This window comes from Panthera pardus, unplaced genomic scaffold (assembly GCF_024362965.1).
Source record: "Panthera pardus isolate Hobbes unplaced genomic scaffold, ASM2436296v1 HiC_scaffold_17, whole genome shotgun sequence".
Lineage (NCBI taxonomy): Eukaryota > Metazoa > Chordata > Mammalia > Carnivora > Felidae > Panthera > Panthera pardus.
In genome coordinates this window covers 123159157-123180390 of record NW_026526732.1, presented here as the reverse complement: position 1 = coordinate 123180390, position 21234 = coordinate 123159157, and the positions used below count along the sequence as shown (strand labels likewise).

General features: G+C 44.2%; 1 long non-coding RNA gene across 5 annotated transcripts; it reads right to left on the bottom strand.

The window, feature by feature from the left end:
* Positions 1-8424: 8424 nt before the first annotated feature.
* LOC109249637 (uncharacterized) lies at positions 8425-17576 on the bottom strand. 5 transcript variants are annotated; one of them, XR_002072681.2, is made up of 5 exons: positions 17493-17576; positions 17168-17402; positions 16379-16525; positions 12462-12730; positions 9784-10350 (listed from the first exon to the last, which is right to left on the bottom strand). It is a non-coding gene; the product is annotated as an uncharacterized LOC109249637 (long non-coding RNA). The 5 variants fall into 5 exon arrangements; XR_008423046.1 differs by lacking the exons at positions 9784-10350; positions 17493-17576 and adding an exon at positions 8425-8631 and having other exon boundaries at positions 17168-17486; XR_002072679.2 differs by lacking the exon at positions 17493-17576 and having other exon boundaries at positions 17168-17486.
* Between the last annotated feature and the right edge of the window lie 3658 nt (positions 17577-21234).

Genomic DNA, 21234 nt, shown 5'->3' with positions numbered 1-21234 from the left:
TTTGCTAAAGTGAATAACCAGTATTGATAGGTTATCATTAACTAAGGTCCCTACTTCATTCACATTTTGGTGATTTTCACCTAATGTCTCCTTCTGTTCCAGGATCCCATCCAGGGAACCGCGTTACATTTAAGTCATCGGGTTTCCCTAGGCTCCTCTTAGCTGTGACAGTTCCTCTGCCTTTCCTTGTTTTGGATGACTTTGACCGTTTTACAATTCACTGCTCCGAGATTTTGTGGACAGTCCTTCAGCTGGGATTTGTCCATTTTTTTGTTGTGATCAGACCTGGGTTATCTGTTGGCGAAAGGAAAGCCACAGAGGTGACGTGCCATTCCCACACGTCATATCAAGACACATGCTACCGACACGACTTAGCACAGTTGGTGTGGACCTTGGCCACCTGAGTTAGATGCGCTGTGTATTGTGTATTGTTCACTCTGCGATGTAGCAGGTCTGTCTGCCACTTGTTTTGTCATTGTTTTGCTAATATTTTGTCATGAGAACTTGAAAACACACGCCCAAGGTGAAGTCTTAGGTTTTTATAATATTTACATAAATCCCCAAGATAGATTCTACAACTGATCGTTTACTACGCTTGCCTGGCCACACCCCTGCTATCCATTCTGCCACCCATTGCTGTCAATTCATCCTTTTTAAAAAAGTTGTCATTTATTTGCTTATTTATTTTTTAAAATTTTTAAGTTTATTTTTGAGAGAGAGAGAGAGAGCGCGTGAGCAGAGGAGGGGCAGAGAGAGAGAAGGGAGAGAGAGAATCCCAAGCAGGCTCCACACTGTCAGCACAGAGCCCAACGTGGGGCTCGAACTCACAAACCATGAGATCGTGACCTGAGCTGAGATCGAGAGTTGGACGCTTAACCGACTGAGCCACCCAGGGGCTCCTTGTCATTTATTTTAGATTCTGCCGGTGTTGCCCCACAATGCAAGAAGAGAGAGAACAGCCTTGTTGCAAAGAGACAAAGGAAGAGAATCATACTGGATTTTAAAATCCAAGTTGTTGAGCTGCCGTGGCAGGAGCACATTGAAGAGAATAGTGGGGGGTAAAAATTAGCCTGCAACTTAGGAACTAGTGGAAAGTCCTTTGACGTCATGAAGTGTGTCCAAAATACCACCGCAACTCCAAAGATTACCAGCCAATAGCATGGAAAGAAGCTGAAGAAAACTATGGCCCAAGGCATGTGTGATTTCAGGGCATTTGAAGAAAAAGGAAGACCATTTTCCAGTTTTGGATACCAGGAGCGTATCTCCAAAGGAATCGTACCAGAAAAACCTGGAATTGGATTCCCATTTCCAGGACCCGTCCCCAGCACTAAATGGGAAATGCCAGGGTGTCATATTTTAACGATCTATTCCTTTAAGGCAGAGAAGGACGCAATGAATATCCCTTTACACTCCTCCTTGTCTGTAAGTGTGAGTATTTCTCCGGGAGAACAGCCTTTGTGTTCCTTTGCTAGAGATGCTGTAAAAAATAGTACCACAGCCTGGGTGGCTTCAACAACAGAGATGCATTTCTCACAATTCTGGAGGTTGGAAGTCTGAGATCAGTGCCTGCAAGAAGGATTCCCTGTAAGCATTGTGAGAGTCTATTCCAGGCCTCTCTCCTCGGCTAGAAGGTAACCACCTTCTCCCTACGTCTCTTCACACTGTATCTCCTCTGTCTCTGTGTCCAAGTTTTCCTTTTTATTAGGACACCAGTCATGTTGGATGAGGGCTCACCCTAATGGCCTCATTTTAACTCGATGATCGTTATAAAGGTCCTGTCTCCCAATAAGGTCATGTTCTGAATTGCTAGGCTTAGCACTTCAGTGTACGAACTGGGGGGCAATTCAACCTGTAAGTCTTCAGATTTATTTTTTGTACAACCCTTCAACGAATTTGGAGAAACTACGTACCCCTCACACAGTTTAACATTGACCTTTAAGAAACTATAGGCTTAAAACGGTTCTGAAGGGTAAAATTGCTGGCATTTTGTAAATATTAACATTTAAAAATAAATAGTGACTCTTTCAAGTGTATCCAAAAAAATCTAAATACCATAACAATTTGATTCAATAATCATCATCTATTAAAAAATGCATGCATAATTTCCTATGGAAATTTGATATCTTTCCTATTTCCACATTCCGTTCCAATTCCCCCACAGAGTTTTTTATCTTCGTGTTATATATTTTCACGCTGGGAAGTCCCAGTTTTGATCACCCTATTATACTTCTTTTTGACAAGATTATAAGTGGAAATTAAAATTTTTAAACGTTTTATTTCCTGGGATCATAAGGCTGTAAGTGTTTAAACTTTCTAATTGGTAGTGTTATCAGTTGAGCAAGAAAACAAAACTATATTAGAAAATAATTATCCTCTTATAATTTATTGAACAGAAGAAATAAAATATCTTTGAAAATGCTTCTCCACAAATGATATAAATAGTGCTTCTCCCTCCAATTAGTTCATGTATCTATTGATGAATGGCTTTATACTAGAACAATATGATTTCTGCAGTGACTTTTATTTCTGTCTTCCACCCCATTTTTATAGAAGTAACTGCTGAGAAGACTCATTCATAGTAATAAATAAGTGGGAATGAAAGGTGTTTGTTAAAGCAATTTTATCCAATTGTTTGAATTTTCTTCAAATTACATGCCAACTACTACCTAGTAATTTACTACCCCAAATTATTTTTAGTACTCTTCTTGTTAAACATCTATTAAATTCAGGGTGCCTGGGTGGCTCAGTGGGTGAGGTGTCTGACTCTTGATCTCAGTTCAGGTCTTGATCTCAGGGTCGTGAGTTCAAGCCCCGCATTGGGCTCTGTGCTGCGCATGATGCCTATTAAAAAAAAAAGAAAAAATTCTATTAAATTCTTCAAATTGGTGAAAGTTGAAAAACCACCTGACAAGCAAATGAGAGTTAGTTACACTTCCAAATTCCAGAAGAGACACCTAGATTTATCAAACAGCTCTTGGTCACACCTGTTGCTCCTTCACTGTAAGCACCTTGTTTAGAACAGATTGCTCTCTTAGAGTTCTCCAAAAAAGCAAACTCTAAAATCAAGTCTTGGGGCCCCTGGGTGGCTCAGTCGGTTGAGTGTCCGACTTCGGCTCAGGTCACCATCTCCCAGTCTGTGGGTTCGAGCCCCGTGTCGGGCTCTGTGCTGACAGCTTGCTCAGAGCCTGGAGCCTGCTTCGGATTCTGTGTCTCCCCCTCTCTCTGCCCCTCCCCCGCTCATGCTCTGTCTGTCTCTCTGTCAAAAATAAACATTAAAAAAATTAAAACAAATAAAAATAAAAAATAAGATCAAGTCTTGGGTTCAAGTGGTTTATCTGAAAGTTGATCCCCAAAAGTATATCACAGTGGGGACTTCCTGAGTATCATGTAGAAGGCACCTCAGAACTGTCCCACCAAAGGGCAGCACCTGCCCTTGTACGTGGCTGAGTACCAGAGAGAGTCCTCCTTAGGCAAAGGCTCTGGGCTTTACCACTAGAAAGTGCAGTGAGCCCCAAAGGGGGTCATAGGATACACAGTACACATCAATAGTGTCGGTACCTGAAAGGAATAGAAACATTGTAACTTGTATTACTGATAAAAATATCTCATCACATTTTAAAGTCTGTTATCATTGGGTCGCCTGGGTGGCTCAGTTGGTTGAGCGTCCGACTTTGGCTCAGGTCATGATCTCACAGTCCGTGGGTTCGAGCCCCGCGTCGGGCTCTGTAATGACAGCTTGAAGCCTGGAGCCTGCTTCAGATTCTGTGTCTCCCTCTCTCTCTGCCCCTCCCCTGTTCATGCTCTGTCTCTCTCTGTCTCAAAAATAATAAATAAACGTTAACAAAAAAAAATTTAAAAAAAGTCTGTTATCATCATCAAAACCTTGAAGCTGCAGATTTATCTAATTTATAAAAAATATCCTTCTTACACTGATAGAACCAACACCCTCTGTCAAGCCTATCCACAAAATAAAACATCTTCTGACAGCAACAGTTTAACTTCGTTTTTGATTCCAGTAAATGTTAATACAGGATTCAAAAATCTCATTAGCCATTCCTTGAATCAAATTTGAATTTAATAGTACATACATATTAAACACTACTAAAACTAATGAGAAAGAAATTTCAAGATGCATATTGTAAAGGGATGATTTCAATGGTGTAGAGATTAATTTATTCCCTTATAATAAGTTATCCAAACAAGAAAATGAACTGACGTGTCTTGTCATTTAACTTACAATATTTTGTAAATGATATTTAGATACCATTTGGCTAACACTGTAAATTATTTTTGAAAAGAGGTATATGATGAAAAACATGGCATTGCTTTGGTAAGTGTGTTTGTGTGCATTTTTGGATTGTTGGTATTGTGCTATGGGGAGTAATTAAATTAGAACCCAGTATAGACATCAGAAATAACATCATTGATTTTTAGATCTCAGGATAAAACTTGTCCTCATATTTAAAGGAAAAGGGGGCATCTGGGTGGGGGCGGGGGGAGGGTCTTAGTCTGTTAAGCGTCTGACTCTTGATTTTGGCTCAGGTCACGATCTTACAGTTGTGAGATTGAGCCCCATGTCTGGCTCTGTGCTGCGCATGGAGTTTGCTTAAGATTCTCTTTCCCTTGTTCCCTGCCCTTCCCCAGCTTGCGTGGGCACAAGAGAGGGAGAGAGAGAATTCTAAGCAGGCTCCCCACTGTCAACCCAGAGCCTGGCACGGGTCTCTATCTCACCAACCATGGGATCGTGCATGACCTGAGCCAAAATCAGGAGTCAGATGCTTAACTGACTGAGCCATCCAGGCGCCCCAACATGAAGCGTTTTATAAATAAAATGAGCTGGGAATTAATTTCAGCTAGAATAGACATTTAACTACATGCTTTTATACTGTGCATTTTAGCTGCTTTATTGAAGAGCACACACTGAAAGAAAGAAACGATGAACACATTTTATTTGTGGCTTTTTATCCAATTTACTTTGGGCAGTTTGGTGTCTCCATGTCAGATGCATTAAAAAAAAAAAAACACAGAGTCACTAACCTATGCTTTTCTGGCTTTTTAATGTTGTTTTTATTTCCAGCGAATGATACGCTTTAGGCATAAATATTGAGGATGGCCTAGAGGAACTGCTAAATTTTAACTTGACAAACAAGTGATGTCTCACAATACAACGAGTATGTGACGCTGAACATCACATGATCACAATGGAGCCAATGGTTCTCGAAATTTGCTCTGATATTCAGGTGCTTTGGATGACAAACATGTTTCCAGACGAACTGTGCCTACAAACCAAGGTTTTACTGTATCTCATCTCAGAGCAAGGCTTTACTCCTAATAGAAATGTGCCTACAAACACTAGAAGACCAAAAGCTTTATGGTGCTCTGAGTAGTCCTTAAAGGAGGCTTCTCTTTTGTTACTCACAGGTTTTTGAACTCAGGAGCCATGAACTGAAGTAGGATTTGGGATGGATGTAGGAAGGGCTTTTGTGAACACAGGTAGTCTCTTAGGTCAGTCCAGCAAAATCCTGCAACCTGACGAACCCTTTGAATAGCCCCGGTGTAAAGAATACCGGGTTCCTGGGTGTGCACATGTTCAATGTTAAGAAACACGGCCAACATGCCCTCCACGGTGTTTGTGCCCATTTACACTTCCATCACCTGTGCACGAGTGTTCCCATCACTCTGGAGACTTGCCTCCATTTGATACGATACCATCAGACTTTGAAGGTTTCATCCACTTGGCGGGTGGATTTTGCTTTACAAGATTTCCAAAGAAGGGCAATGAGTTCATGGATTTTGCTTTACCTTTTCCAAATTATTAATGAGTTTTGGCTTATAGTTTGTCAGCTTGTCAGTTTGTCAGCTGAGTTTCTATGGCAGTAAATGATCCTTATTTCTTTCTTCCTTTTTTGTTTGATTTTTAGAATTAAATTTTGAAGCTATATATATATATATATATTTTAATGTTTATTTATTTATTTTGAGAGAGAGTGAGAGAGAGTGGGGAAGAGGCAGAGAGGGAGAGAGAGAGAGAGAGAGAGAGAATCCTAAGCAGGCTCCATGCTGTCAGCACAGAGCCCAAAACAAGGCTCGATCTCACAAACCATGAGACCATCGCCTGAGCCAAAATCAAGAAAGAGTCAGGCATTTGACCCACTGAGCCACTCAGGTGCCCCTAAGTTCTTTATATATTCTATATGCTGATCCTTTGTCTGGCTTAGTGTTGCAAATACTGTCTCCTAATCTGTCCCTGTATCATATCTTTAACTTTAGAGTCACTGTCATTATTCTCATCGTCCAGGCCTGTTTAAACACCTTGTGTGCACTACCTCATTTAATTCTCACAATAGCCCTATGAAGGAGGGCTTATTATATCCCCATGTTACAGATAGAGAAAGTGAGGCATGCCAAGCCTTAAGGAAATTGATCAAGGTTGTCCAGCCAGTCAGGAGAGGAGCACTCATCCTTAATCACTAGACTTGCCTCCTATAACCTCATCTTAATACAATGCAAGCAATACTGCAGTGTCTAAGACGTAAGTTCAGTATAATACAAATGGTATTGAGTTTTATGGTCAAAAGCTATAGGCCATTTCATTTTGATTGGCATGAAGTCCTCACAATGGATTATATATTATGTGAGACCTGTGGATTACAAAAAGGAGAAAGAAAAAGACACAGTCCCTGCCCTCAGGGTGCTTGCAACGCAGGAGGGAAGGTAGTCGATTGCAATACTGTGTAATGAGCCCCGTAATAAGATCCAGCCGAGGACGCTGATAGAACATGCAGGAGGGGCCCTAACATGCAATCATGTGTGGTTCTACCAATAATCATGTCATACGAATGATCTCTGGCACATGTGCCAACCTTCCCTTGTCTTATACATTAGTTGAGACATAAATGTCCGAATTCATACGGCTGATCTGCTTGTTGAGATCTTTTTGGGACTCTGACTTGCCCATGGCAGGTTTCAGCGAGCATTTCCACCAGCATGCCAGTTACAGTTTGCTTAGAACGTTGTCGATGTCCTTATTCGTATCATTCACCACCCAAAGAACTGGTAAGAGACGTAGGATAGATTTTTGGAGACAAGTTGGGGGGGGGTGGGCAGCAAGCAAGCCAAACTGATCACCGTTCTGACGGTGGTTCGTCCCATTTTGCCTCTACTTCTAGAATACGGAAGGGTAGCATGGGCGAGGGGAACACAGAGCAAGGTGGTGATAAGCAGCTCTGGCCACAGAGGTGGGGGTGACCACGGTGGCTGTCCCGCTGTTTCCTTTCCTTTTCCTTCTTTTCCTCCCTTCTCCCCGCCCCCAACCACCATCAGACGCTGCAGAATCTCTTCAAGAAATTAGTGAAGCTTTAAGTTCTCATTTGAGCTGAAAATTACACAGCATCAGTTAAAACCGCTGGCACCGCAGTTTATTCCTGTTTAAAAATGGGGGGGGGGGGGACAAGTAATGCTGGACGCTAGATGGGAAATTTCAATTCTTCACTGCGTTTTGGAAGGAGGAAAGATTAGGAAAGGCAGGAGATCACTTTTGCCTGTGGGCCCTGGTGGTACCAAGCGGGAAAAGCACACCCACCGGTAAAGCCATTTGTGACTTCGTGCGAGAGCAAATGTTGTCTTACCTGGATTTTTCCTATTCTGTCATTCCAGATTGGTTATTTTTAAGCCCGCAAGCGCAAATATTCTTGGCTGCTAGTGTTCGGTCTCACCTCGGTTGCTATTTTAGCCATTGTCCTATAAAGGGACGGCCCTGTGATCTCGCAGGGTGCCGTGGAAGAGAGGGAAGAGCGGGGAGGCAAGGAGGAAAACGTGACCAGGAGGGCAGACGGGCTGCCACCAGGGCTGTTAGCAGGCACAGGTGAGGGGTGGGGGCAGGGGGAAGCGACCAGAAACAAAGTCCGGCAAAGTGCGGCTGCCGGGAGATGGGCTGTTTGCCATTTGTGAGAGTGAGTTTCCTTAAGACTATGAAGGAGTAAGGCTGGGGTGACGCTAGCGACCGTAGCAAACAGACAAGAAGATGTAAGGGAACTTCTCGGCCCGTTATGCCCTATCCCCTTCCCTATTGGAAGAGGCAAAGGTGGAGGGAACTGGCGGAAAACAAAACAAAACAAAACAAAACAACCAAAAACACGGAGTTTGCAGCATCGGTGCCAGAATCACAAAGCTGAGTACTCAAGGATGAGTTGGAGGCCGAGAGAACAACTTCATAGCTGGCTCCCTAATAAAGTCCACAAGGATGGAGCCTCAGCCACTTTATCATTGAGTTCACTCCTAAGACACAGCTAGAGCCAGGACAGTGATTCAGGAAGCAGGGCAAGACATTTACCTTCCCCAGGAAGGAGAATACTATCAGTTTCCCTATGAAAATGTTTATTTTTAAGGTACCTCCGGGGGGTTACTCATGCACACTATTGAACATTATTTATTAGCGCATGCATTTATTTAACACATGTCGGGATGTACCTTCTAGGTTCATGGTCTTTACTGCCTAGGGATTCTGTAGGTGGAAAAGAGGGCTCATTTAAAGCCAAGTTTTCCACTGCGGCGATAGCAAATTTATCTAAAGCTGGCCAGGCTCCTAGGCAATTATCTTTCACCACGGTCCGTTCTCTGTCGCCAGGAGGGCTGCGTTAGAGAGAGAGAGAAAATTAAAAATATTTTAAAATATAAATGCCACACCATCCCCGCCACTTAATCCATTGCTTTTGCAATCTCTCAGGAAATTTGGGAGAGGAAGGAAGTTTGAGTCTCTGTCTTTAGGCACTGATTACATAAGGTGAGATTAATTTTCCCATATGGTGCATGGAATCCACCTCGCTGCTCTGCAGGCATACTTTTGCCTCACGTAAGTCTATTTGTGTCTAGCTAAGCACACAGAGTAGAGTGTAGCTTAGAATAGAAAAAAAAAAAAAAAAAAAAAAAAGAAATGGGAAGGTAAGGAGAAAAAGAAGTGTGAAAGGCAAAGAGAGAAACAGAGGACAATTTCATTCCAGGTTCATCCTTCAGGATGGGTCAAACCCATTAGGATCTAGTCATTCATTCCAACGTGTAACATGTATTGAACATTTACGTGCCAAGTATTGCAGGATAAAGTCTCTAGACACCAGGCACGCAAAGACAAAACGTGACCCCTACCTTCAAGAAGCTTCCTTTCCAGTGGAGAAGCTGCACGAGCGAAAGAAGTCATGGTGCAATGTGGCAAGGCTTCTAATTAATGAGATGTGCTCAGGGTGCCGCGAAAGAAGAGATGAATGGCACCAAAATCCCACTGGAAGTCTGGAAGGCTTCCTAGAGGGGATAGTACTTTTGGCTGGTCAAAAATAAAGGAAAGATGCCTGGGTGGCTCAGTCGGTTAAGTGTGTCTGGCTCTTGACTTTGGCTTGATCTCATGGTTTGTGAGTTCGAGCCCCGCGTGGGGCTCTGTGTGGATAGCACGAAGCCTGCTTGGGATTCTCTCTCTCCCTCCCCCCCTGCCCCTTCCTTATTTGCACAAACACACACACTCTCTCTCTTTCTCTCTCTCAAAATAAATAAATAAACTTAAAAAAAAGAAGAGAAAGTAGATAAGATTTGGGGAAGTGGGATCAGCATCTTTCAAGGCACAGGGACAGGAAACAGGTCAGTATAACAGAGCATGGGATGAGAGATGGAACAAGAGATAGGAGGAGACAGGGCTGTCAAAAACCATGAGAGGTATGGAATTTTCTCTACTTGCAAGCTAACAAGTTAGCTTGGCATGGTTTTGTGGATCGTGGCAGATGACACAAGATTCCCGGGTCAGAGACAAAGTACTATGTTATTAATGGGGTAGCAAGCAGCTTTATCTTCAGCATATTTGCACTGGCCTCCTTTTTCCCCCAGATGACACAGAAGTCATGTGATGGACCCGGATGCATGCTACACATTCAGTAGGTTTGCTCTGAAGCTGAGGAACCCAGACCCAAAGGCACAGCCCTTTTGAAGCAAGCAGCTCTCAAGTCCCCCACTCCAAGGGAGCAAGCAGAAACAGTGACCATGCTGTCATCACCGGGATCTCCTTGGGTCCCTTTGTGACTGGCTGCAGGAACTGCTCAGTGTCAGGAGAGGGCAATTCTCGCAGTCTGGCATGCTTGGTAAGGGTATGCAGAGACACTCGGCCCCCATGCGGACTGCCTCTCCCAACAGGGGCCAGACAGTAAGCAGGGGCCGTCTCACGAAGGGCACTTTAGATGACGCTGAGGAATTCGAGCTTTGCCCCAAAGCATGTGGCGCCCTTGAAGACTTGGCCAGAGATATGTGCTGATAGGAGCTCCAATGTGAAAGGATGACTCTCGTAGCTGTGTGAGGAAAGGATCGGACAGCGAGCTGAGACAATGAAGAAAAGCTCGTTAGGTGGCAATCCCAGTATTCCGTGTGTGAAGTGAGCTACCAGAAGTCAAGGTAGCAGAGGAAGAGGTCGGGGGAAGGTGGTTAGTCCCAAGGGTATTATGCAAGGTAGGATCTGAAGCATTTTTGTGGAGCTGGTTAAAAACATTATTTTAGAGAGAATCTAAGTCAATATTACTGATAACTTAGTGTCCTGAATTTCATTAGCATTTTACACGTATCAGCTCATTTGATCTAACTCTTCGTGAAGGAGATACTATTGTTGTTTTACAGATGAGGAAACAGGTGCAGAGAACCTAGAAGGAGAGCCCTCCTGGTTGCCAGTCAGGCAGCTGGGTGGGTGGTAGTGTCTCCCATTGACATGACCCATAGCACATGTGGGGCAGGTCTGGGAAGGAAGATGAGGCATTCGGTTTGGGCCCATATTATGACCTGAATGTTTGTGGCCCCTCCACCCCCCAATTCATATGTTGGATCCCTAATCCCCAAAGTGATAATGGTATTTAGAGATGTGGTCTTTGCGAGGCGGCTAGGGTTGATAAGGCCATGAGCATGGCACCCTCATGATGAGGTCAGTGCTCTTCAAAGAAAAGGAAGACAAAGAATTCTGTCTTCGTGAGCATGCACTGAGTAAAGGTCAAGTGCGTGTGCAGAGAGAAGTTGCCGTCTGTCAGCCAGGAGGAAGGCCCCCGCTAGGAACTGAACTGTCTGGTCTCTTGATCTTGGACTTCCAGCCCCCAGAACTGTGAGAAAAGAAGTTTCTGTTGTTTAAGCCACTCATTCTATGGTGTTTTGTTATGGCAGCCCAAGTACACGGAGATAGCCCAGTTGAGCATACGATATCTGGTCAACATGTGAATGGTGATTCTTAGTAGGTATCTGAATCCATAACTCTGGACTCCAGAAGGGAGGTCTTTGGGGGAGAAATAGATTAAGGAGTAGTCATTGAAGGGATGGGAAGTGAAATCACGAATTTAGATGAAACTGCCTGGAAAAGTGGGATGAATAAAAGGAGCAAAGTGTTATGGGATGAGGCTGAGGCAGGGAAACTAAAGAGATCCCAGGAAAAACTGCTTTTTTCACTCCTTTTTCTGCTTCTATTCTTGCTAGGACCTACACGCCCGCCTTACACAGGCCTTATAGAACAGATCGTGTGTGTCCTCCTTGTGAAGGTCATGGTGTTGATGATTTCTTTGGAGTCCTTCAGCATAGAGACCACGGACTCATCAAGACCCCCAGGTTCCAGGGCGTAAGTGACTTATGGAGGACTCCTACACATTCGCATTTGTTCCTGGATGCCTGAGAAGACACGTGCACGGTACCACAACCCTCAAGAGAAACCCCAGACCCCTAGCAAAGATGGGACTCTCTCTTTTCCCTTCTGAGTCTCCCAGACACTCTGTCTGTGTCTACACTCCACATCTTCAGTCAACTCTGCTCTCACTTCTCCTTGGCTTACACATGATTTCTATCCTGCCTGAAGCCAAGGACTCCCCTCTGAGTCCTCGGACCCAGCCAGCCTGCATCAAAGCTATGAAGCTTGCATCAAAGCTACATTTCAGGAGCAGGTAGAAAGGAAAGCCCCAGAGAAGACCGACAAGGGATGATTAGAATGGTAAGAGGGGGGAAAAAAAAGGAGAGAAGGCACAGAAGCCAAAGGCGGGGAGAATTTCACGTAGAACAGAGTGCTTAATAAAAACTTGACCTCAGGGGTGCCGGAGTGGTTCAGCTGATTAAGTGTCAGACTCTTGATTTCAGCTCAGGTCATGATCTCAGTGTTGTGAGATTGAGCCCCGAATTGGACTCTGCACTGGGCACGGAGCCTACTTAAGATTCTCTCTTCCCCTCTCTCTCTCTCTCTCTCTCTCTCTCTCCCTGCCTCTCCCCCACTTTCTATGTCTCTCCAAATAAACCAAACAAAAAACTTGACCTCAGAAAGGTTGAGTAATGAAAGCACCATGCGCACTGAGTAAGGCAATTTGCAGGTAATTTCTAAGTGTAAAGAGAGTAAGTTAAGGCAGTGGACAAGAGAGGAATCATTGAAATTTGGACTGTGGATGACAAACCTGAGCTACCACGCGTTAAGTTACCTCAACGATAACTTCAGAGGATGTTCAACTGTGTTGGTTGGCCGGATAAGTGAAGCAACAAAGTGGACAGCCGTTTGGTTTTTTTTTTCTTTTTCTAAAAAGGTGTGATTCCATATCTCTCTGGAAGAGAATACTGTTGGCTTTTAAGAAGGTCATAGCAAGAACATGCACTCCCCTTGCATAGACTGGAAAAAGAGTGGGCATGTGTCCCAGAGAGCCTACTTGTAGTCAAGACAGGGTTTGGATTCTGATCCCGGTGCCTTGCTCCGCTGCAATAAAAATGGAAAGTGAGGGGTTAAGAGAACAGAGCCAGATCTCTTGTTGGTCGCGCTAAAATGTAACTGTTGTTTTTTAAAAAGCGTTAGAAGTGTTGTAAGATAGTAGGAAGCAGGGATAGGCCAAAAAGACCATGTGGCGGAGACCTCTCTTATCTTTCACTGCAGTTAATTAATCAGCTCAGAGAGAAGATAAAGGAGGTAGAAATGCTTAAAAAATAAATAAATAAAACATGGGCATAGGGTCAAGCAGAGCACTTGTTGTAGGAGATGATTATTATAATTAATGGTGATACATATGGATGATGTCAATTTGTAAAAGCTCTGAGGGCCTGGGAATTCTTCCATTCTCTCGTCCTCTAGGCCTTGGCTAACTCAGCTACTCCTCCCTGTTAACCCGCTGACCCTGCTGCTGTCTTTGTATTTTTGGTGTGTGTGTGTGTGTGTGTGTGCGTGCACGTGTGTGCACATGTGCGTAATTCTAAATAGCTAGATATATATTGCTATGGAAAGTAGTTCTACAGACAGCAAGTATCCCAGAATAACCAAAAGGGCTGGACAATAGGCTTAGTTGAATGTAATCCAAAGTGCAATCAAGTTCATGGTCTCCCGTGATTATCAAGAGGTAGCCCTCTCATCTAAGATGGAAAAGTAGGATGTTCTTTCCCAATATGGACTGTTGCACATTAACCAGCTTACTGAAGAACTACTAAATTTTAAAGTTGGAAGAGTTTTTAGAAATCAAAATTTCTAACTTTTTATCCCTGTAGATGAGAAAAATTGAGGCCTAGATAGGCTAAGTTATATCTCCAGGGTCACACGGCTGGACAGTGGCATGGCCAGGATCGGTACAAAGGTTTTCCAGTAACTTACTATTACTCATTTCATGTGGCATATGTGTGAATAGAAGTTAAATATATTATTGTGTGCTCGGACACATTTGAATATATTTTTTAAAACTCTGCTCTCACTGCTTTACACGTATGTTTTTCATGCACAGACATGGGTTCAAAGACCTATCCAGCTTTTACTTGTATATTCTTGAAAAACAAAATTTTGTTATTTGCAGAATATCAAGCTGTATCATTGAGAACCTTAACCCTTTCACCATTCTATATCCTAGCTTTTTTTTTTTTTATAAGATTTTATTTATTTATTTCAAGAGAGAGTGGGAATGAGCGAGGAAAGGGCAGAGACAAAGGGAGACAAAGAATCCCAAGCAGGCTTCATGCTGACAGCACAGAGCCTTGACTTGGGGCTCAATCTCACGAACCGTGAGATCATGCCCTGAGCCGAGATCAAGAGTTGGACGCTCGACCGAATGAGCCACCCAGGCACCCCCTCGATATCCTACCTTTTAAAATCTAAATATCTAAATCTTTTGGGGGAGGGGTGCCTGGCTGGCTCAGTTGGTAGAGCATACAACTCTTGATCTCACGGTTGTGAGTTCAAGCCCCAGGTTGGGTGCACAGATTATTACTTAACTACGTAAAACTCATAAAAATAAAAAAAAAAAATTAAAAAAACGTCTTCAGGGAATATTTCAGGCTGATGATAAAGGAAATAATATAGTTGGCTGGACATAAGCTCAAGGTCTCTTTGATAAGCCTGTCACAGAACGATTCCTTAGGAGACAGGCTGGTCTCTGAGCTGTGAAGGGAAGAACAGGAAGGGTCAAGCTACAGAAAACTTCAGGGTCTCAGTGGCGATCTCTCTAGCTCCTGTTTGGTCTTTTCGGGAGGCCTGTGCCAACTCGTCCATTCACCTTTGAAAGTTGCTGTGAATTCCCTCTTTTAAATATAGCAATCACGCCCCAGATGCCTGTTATTCTCTCTGACATCAAACGGACAGCTCATGTTCTTTACTGGCATTGTTTCCAGTAGGTCCAGAATGGCCTCCTACAGCAGGCCGTGGGTTCATTAGTCATAATTTCCCATCTTTGCTCTTCCTTTCTTCTTTCCATCAGAGCCTGTAGCACCACGTATGATAACATAACTTATTTTCATGAATGTTCATATTTGTTACTGCTTATTTCCATTTACCTTTGGAAAGCTCTGATGACAACTTCCAATCCAACTACTTCTTAACTCTGTGGCTAGAACCAAATCACTCTGGCTTCTCAGAGCCTTTTTTTTTTTTAACCTCTGTAAATCTGTAAAGTTTATACCTGATCTCCTGCTCCAAGGAGATTAAAAGTAGGGAAGTGCTTGACATTTTCCAGTGTGATAAGCTGAATTCAAAGATGGGCCCCCAAGATTCCCATCCCCTGGTTTATATACCCTGTATAATCGCCTCCCCTTGAGTGTGGGCAGGACCTGTGACCATGATAGGGTTTCACTGCTATGAAAGGATTACTAATCAGTTGACTAGGAGTTCATCAAAAAGGGTGGGCCTGGCCTAATCAAGTGAACCTTGAAAGAGGAACGATAGCTTTCCTAAAGGGAGATATAAAGCCAGAGAGGTGCTCCTGCTGACTCTGAAGTCAACAGTCTTGCTGTGAGCTCTCTATGGAGGGTGGGCCTGTGAACTTGGCAGGGACTTGAGTGTGGCTTCAGGGAGCTGAAAATGGTCCCCAGTGGATAGCTACCAAGAAATCAGGGATTTCAGACATACGGCTGCAAATAAAAAAATTCCACCATCATCTGAGGGAGCTTGGAAACAGGCTCTTGTCCAGTTGAGCCTCCCAGTGGGAATACAGTCCAGCCAACGCCTCCATGACAACCTGGTGAGACCATGAGCAGAAAGCCCAGCTAAGAATGTGGTGGAGCTCTGGTCCACAGAAGCTGTAAGGTAATAGGTGACTGTCATTTTAAACTAAGTCTGTGCTAGCTATTATGCAGCAGTAGAAACTAATACAGCTACTCAGTACCAAACACCAAGCGGTGAGGGGTGAGGGAAATGGACGTTCTCTCTTCTCACCTGACACCCCCCCCTCCCCCCATTCCGACCGCTGGGGCACAGGTGAGATCAAGCAGATGTGCCTACCTGGAACTTTGAATCTCGGGGGAGGGACACAAAGACTCAGAGACTATTAGAGGTCAACCCCTGAGGTCAGAGGCAGGGGGAGCAGTGCCTCGCTCAGCTTTCAGACAGGATGTGACCATGTGGTCGTGCCACATGGAACCAGGTCCCCTTCGTTCCTGACTGTTCTCCGTGTTTGGTGTTCGTGTAAATCCTGTGAACCGATACATTGCCTTTCCGATGCATTTATTTCTGTTGCCATTAGCCAGAAAGTGCTTCTGTGATTTGCCACCAAGAACTTTGATTATTATAGATCATACATGTGAAAGTGCCTCGTAAACTGTGACAGATACCATGGATGTAACATATTATTTTGACTGTTTCTCTGCCTTCACTTTTCTTCAGGCTCCTGTGTATGACCTCCGGCCTTCTCTGGGCTGTTATAATTCTTGGTGTCATTCTGCCCATTGATATTCCAATAAATAAGGGTACCTTGATTCTAATAAACAAATGGAACTAATAGGTCAGTCTGTGAAAACGAAGAGGCCGTTATCAAAAAACACTGAAGGACATTTAGGCTCTCAGAGACACAGAGAGGGACCATGGGGGCTTGAGTGGCCTGTGTAGGTTTAAAGGACTTGCCTCCAGTCAAACTCAGAGGTCAAACAGAACAATCTCTACCTGTCTTCAACCCTTCAGGAGGCAAGTGTCTGCTACCGTGGGGCTCTCCAGGGAAGACGTGTCCTGGATGATCCTTCAGAATGGGCTTGCGCCTTAGAAACGTACCTTCCAACGGGCTCAAGTTCACATCGAGGGTTCACACCTGTCCTGTAATGAACCAGAAGCCTGTGTGTTATCTTCTCAGACTCCCTGCATTTCCACCACGGACAGAATGGGAAACCAATGAAAATAGAAGCATCATCTTTGAGAACAGATGATTACAAAGCACAGTTTAAAAAAAAAAAAAAAGAAAACCAACACACAGGGATGCCTGGGTGGCCCAGTCGGTTAGGAGGCCGACTCTTGATCGCTGCATAGGTCATGATCTCACCGTTGGTGAGTTCAAGGCCTGCATCGGGCTCTGCGTTGATGGCATGGGGCCTGCCGAGGATTCTGTCTTTCCTTCTCTCTGCCCCTCCCAAACAAACAAATCCCAAACACACAAACACAAAACCACTGCCTTCTTCAGAGTCGTCTCAGGGGTCACTGGTGCGCGGCTGGGCAAGAGGGGTGGGGGTGGGCAGCCCACCACGTGCAGTCCTGGAGGCTATGCTCCTGGATCACGTGTTGGGTGTTGGGGCTGTAACCAGTGTGAGAGCACCTGAGAGCAGGTCTATTTTGTTCTGACCAGCTAAACCCAGGGCCCGTGGATCAATTTACAAATGGCCAGTGGGGGCCCTGGGGACCCTTTGTGGGAAAGGCCTCTGCGTTTGAAGAATGAGGACTCCGACCATGACTTTCCCCACTCACCATATTTGCATCCAGTTCCCAGCGAGGAGGGAATGAGGTGTTTGTCCGTGACTCCCGGCAGGAGATCTCCGGTGAACTGAAAGGCAGGCCTACCTGGGGCCGGAAGCAGTCAGGGACTAACTGTTGTCTGTAGAGCACAGAGCAGGTGGAGGGAGGAAGAGGAGTCACCGGTGGCGGCGTGGTGCTGCACAGAATAGCTTCCCAGGATACCCACCGGAGGATTGCATTTAAGTTCCTAAATAGGGAAACAGCTGCCAACGTGACCTCAGTAGAGGAAACTGTAAAAAAGAGTGAACAAATTTAGCAACCTCGGGTGGCAGTTTACTTGTAACCCTTGGGACAGAAATGGGGAGCGTGACAGAAAGCCAGTGGCACCGTGACAGAGGGAGGGGCGGAGCGCATGCGTGGTAGAAGGCGCTGCTGGGGGAGGAGCAGAGTGAGGACCGGAAGCAGGCGCACCGACCTCGGGGGCATCAGGCCAGACTGGGCTGGGCGGGGGGGGGGGGGGCACGTAGAGGGATCAGGCTGGTGGCTGCCCCGGCCTGGCTCTGGGCAGAGTCACATCTGTCTGAGGTGCTTCATGTTGACTAGGCATTCACTGCCCATCCCTTGGCATAGGAGCAAGCGGAGGGCCGCCAGGGTCTTGGCAGCTTTTGAGCCCCATGGAGTCTACGTGATCCCTTTCTTTGACAGTCCCAGGCTTGGCGGGGAACGGGGTCATGTGCCAACTGCTGCAGCAGAATCAACTGGCCACCAACCCCTCTTGGTGGCTATGAGGTCAGAAGAGTTGCACCCCTGTCCCTTCCCTCTGTAGTTATGAACGTGGCCTGTGATGTAGCGAGGCCTTGTAGCTTTCAAATTTCCTCCGCAAATGATGCTTTCCATTGAGGATAATATAATGTCAGTGTTCCAAGGCTCAAAAGATAACTCAAAATAGCAAAACAAAGTGTAAATCATATTTCCTGGTTTATGTAGAAATGAATATGGTTGTAAGCGCGGTACTTTGTGTTTAGAAAAATCGACCGCCAGTTTATACACACCGTTCCCTTTATTCGTATTACCGAAAAGTCAGAGGTGCGGCATTTAAACTCGAAACGTGCAAGCTTCCATGAGAGAACTGGGAGGCCGGGGTTTGCAAATGCTTGGACAAGTTGCTGGAAACTGGCCCCAGATACTTTTGTAATGGACATTCTGAATAGTGGCTCTGTGCAAAAGCTTTGGTAAGGCTGAGAGCAGGAGAATACTGATTGGGAGCCCTCCACCCTACCAGGGGTTGACCAGTTGGCCAGGAAGGAAAAGCACCGTAGTAGGAGCAGGTGGAAGGTGATATGAGATACATTGTATCTTCTGATTGTCACAACATGATGGTAGGATTAGCATCTCCTTTTTAGAAGTTAACAGTCACATACCTAAGGACACACGGTTAATAGGTGGTCAAATAATGATGATGGTGGGGCGCCTGGGTGGCTCAGTCGGTTAAGTGTGTGACTTCAGCTCAGGTCATGGTCTCGCAGTTTGCGAGTCCGAGCCCCGCACCGGGCTCTGTGCTGACAGCTCAGCCTGCTGAGTTGCGGGTTCTGTGCCTCCCCTTCTCTCTACCCTCCCATGCTCACGCTCTGTCTCTCTCTGTTTCTCAATAATAAACATTTAAAACTTTTTTTTAAAAAATGATGATGATGGTGATGGTAATGACAATGAGGGGGAGATGCTACCTGTGTATCGTGCTTTTCTGCTTACAGAATAAATTATTATTCAATAAGTGAGATCCTTGGGTCCCTATAGTACACAGGTGATGCAGATTTTGTTATGATCATTTTTATTTCTGGTGTCGGAAAATTTGGACCAAAACAGCTTTTTAAAAATAAGTACTGAAACGTAATACTTATTGAAATAATGAATCAAAATCCCTCTTTCATATTCATTGCAGGCCCGCCAATTTTTAGCTGTGTGACATTAAGCAAACGACTTAACTTCTATAAACCTTAGTCTCCTGGCACTAACTTCCCAGAGTATAAGGCACGAATGTGATGATCATTGTAAATTGTTTTGTATTGTTAGGGCTTAATAAATATTAACTACTTAAAAATAGTCATCATTAGAGGGGCTCCTGGGTGGCTCAGTCGGTTAGGTGACCAACTCTTGACTTCGGCTCAGGAAGTCATGATCATGGGTCATGATCGTGAGATTGAGCCCCAAGTCTTGGGATTCTCTCTCCTTCCCTGTCAGTTCCCCACTTGTTCTTGCTCGCTCTCTCTCTCTCTCAGAAAAGAAAAAAAAAAATCTTAAAAAAAAAAAAGTAAATAGTTACCGTAGAGATTCAAAAGTCCTTGCGCCTTTTTCATGGGATTTATTTCACAAAATTGTTACAAGAAATGTTTGAAGATTTTTTTTATTTTGTATTTATTTTGAGAGAGAGACACACACACACACACACACACACACGGGATGGGGGGGAGGGGCAGAGAGAGAGAGGGAAGGAGAGAGAATCCCAACCAGGCTCTGCACTGTCAGCACAGACCCCAATCCTGATGTGCTTCAGCTCACAAACTGTGAGATCATGACCCAAGCTGAAATCAAGAGTCGGATGCTCAACTGACTGAGCCACCCAGGTACCCCAAAAAGACTTTTTAATAAGGTGTTCATATCCCTGAAGTGTACCATGGCATAACCAAGACAAGCTAGATGGAAGATATATTGTCTACTTATGTATTTTGTGTCTCTTGTGCTTTCTCCTCAGTATATTAACTCAAGAAATACATGGTTAATGCCTCCTCTTTCAAGAGCTTACAGTCCAATGGGGCAACCATTTTTGTGGGTAATCCCAGTATAGTGGGGTGAGTGCATGTTGACTCAGCAGTTCCACTGTTAATTATTTTCCTAGGAGAAAAGAGAAAAAGGTTCAATATGTAGCCGCAAAAGTACTTGCACAGGATTGTTCATGGCAACTTTATTTACAATGGCTCAAACTGTAATTGACTGCAATGTCTAACAGTAGGATTATGGAAAACCAGATTGTGATAAACCCATACACATTAAAAGCAACAAAAAGGATGAAATGTGGATGCACAGACATGGGAACCTCAAGAACATCATGTCCATGCTGAGGGTAAGAAGCTAGACACAAAAGAGTACATGCTATGCAATTGATGCGAAATTCTATAATAGATAATGTTAATCTATGGTGAAAGGAATCAAAGTGATTGCCTGGGGTCGGAGGTGGAACAGGTTTTGACGGGGAAGGGGCATAAGTAACCTTTCTGGAGTGATGGGAATGTTTTCTATCTTGATGGAGGTGGGTGTGGGATAGGATTCAGAGGTGTATGCATTTGCCCGAAGTCACCAAATCAAACAGGTAAGATGTGTGCATTTCACTGTATATAAATTCTACCCTAATAACAAAAAGACTCTTAAGTCTTTTATGTTTTTACACTTTTATAAATGGTGTTTTTTAAAATCTTATTTCCCAAATATTTACTATTAATATATAGCAAGTCAATTACTTTTTGCATATTGACCTTGTATCATCTATCGGTAAATCCACTAATTCATTCTGGTAGTTGGGCTTTTTTATGTCATTTTCTTCAGGTTCTGCACATGGTAAACCTCCTTCAAGCTTCCATTTCCCTTAACTACCCACTTATGTTTCCCATTTGTGTCCCTCTGTTCTACAGTTGGGATCATTTCTTTGATCTTCTTGTTCTCTGTAGCTTAGTTGATTCTGCTCTCAGACTCCTCCTTTGAGTTTTTAATTTCCATTTTTGTATTTTTCATTTCTGAGGTTCCATTTGGTTACTTGTCAAATCTGTTAGGTCACTCTCCCTGCCCCCACCCCAAGTTCCTGTTTACTGTAGGTAGTTTTAATTCTCATTTCTTTAAACATAGCTATGTTATAATTTGCTTCTGATTATTCGGGAAACTTAAGTCTTTCAGGATCTGCTTAGATAGTGAGGTTTCTTTTTTCTGCTGTTTTTTTTTTTTTTTCTCCCACTGTTTATAACTTATTTTCTTGTGGCTAGGCTATCATGACTTTGCACTGCTCACTATCTATGAGACACGATTTTTGGTGG